Raw genomic sequence first — 1218 nt, 5'->3', positions numbered from 1 at the left:
TACATCCATAGGTGTAGGTCAAGTTCATCAAATTGTATCAGATTACTTTTTTTTCCTCTTCTTTTTTTCTAGTTGCACTCTGATCATCCAGTCATTGAAGCTAGATCAAGTGGGTATTATCTGCAAGTGTGGGTGTTCTTGTGCATATGCCCTTTCTTCTTATCAGCTGGACACTTCACTCTCCACTCCAGTCCTCCATGGCTATGTCACTGACTCTGGGCCCAAGAGTCCCCAGGTCTTACTACACTGCTGGCTAACCAGGTCTCCACCCGGATTCACAGGAGTCTATTGAACATTGTACGGCTTAGCTCATTACTTTATTGCTGTTTTTCCCTCACTTCCCCTTATCGGTGATGAACGTGATCACCAATCAGAGCATGTATTCCCATTGAGTCTTAGTCTTGGAAGGGGGTTTACTCTGAGGGGACCCGACCCCTTGCCTTGAGTCTCCTGGGCGAGCATCTTGCTTGTTCTCATAGTAATCAGTCGGTCTGCCTCTATTGTTTTGTGTATTTTCCCTGTAGGTCTTTCTTTCAAGAAGTATCTTCTGTTCTTCTAGCCACTCCAGGCTGGTCTGCCCATGCTTTCAAGAGGACATTTCCCACCTCTAAAGATTCTGAATGCTGTTCAGGATTCCACCTATAGTCTTATGTAATGCAGAGGCTCCGCAGGTAGCCTCCTTCACTGGGCATGTTGTAGCCCCATTTTAAGTATTCCAATCAGTTATAGGCAGAAGATGGATTTACAAGCTTTCTATGGTGATATTTCTGGCTATTTCTTTCTCTCCCCTTCCACTGTCTATTTTATAATGTAATACAAGGAAAACCAAGATTCAAAAGACAGGCAAGCATCTTAACATTATTTCCCCCCCTCCGCATTCCAACCATGTCTCAATCTCTGTATCCCAGAGCCCTGTTGTTCCAAGGTTGTGTATACATCATTATTTACCTCTGTCCCACTTAGCCCATTCAAACCTGCCTACTTGTTCTCCTATCCGCTTTGTTCTTCCATTCCCCTCTCCCTTTTTGTATATTGCCCCCCTCCCCAGCATCCAAACTATCCTGTGTCTATTCGCTATACCCTGTGCTTCACTTTTCCATCCTTCCCCTCACCCCATCCCCCACATCCCAGCAACGGGCAAAGAGTTCCCCCTACCCCCCTTTAGTATGGGTTCTTTTTCTTAGTCTTTTACAGTAGTGGTCCTATGCAGTATTTCTC

The 1218-nt window shown here is 45.2% G+C and overlaps 1 protein-coding gene across 1 annotated transcript in view; it reads left to right on the top strand.

Moving 5' to 3' along the window:
- Positions 1 to 1218, top strand: part of PPEF1 (protein phosphatase, EF-hand calcium binding domain 1) — a 150309-nt gene that overhangs the window by 19002 nt on the left and 130089 nt on the right. The window lies entirely within an intron of this gene.

This window comes from Chrysochloris asiatica, unplaced genomic scaffold (assembly GCF_000296735.1).
Source record: "Chrysochloris asiatica unplaced genomic scaffold, ChrAsi1.0 scaffold00018, whole genome shotgun sequence".
Classification (NCBI taxonomy): domain Eukaryota; kingdom Metazoa; phylum Chordata; class Mammalia; order Afrosoricida; family Chrysochloridae; genus Chrysochloris; species Chrysochloris asiatica.
The sequence above is the reverse complement of the archived record's forward strand: the minus strand, read 5'-3'. Positions and strand labels throughout refer to the sequence as shown.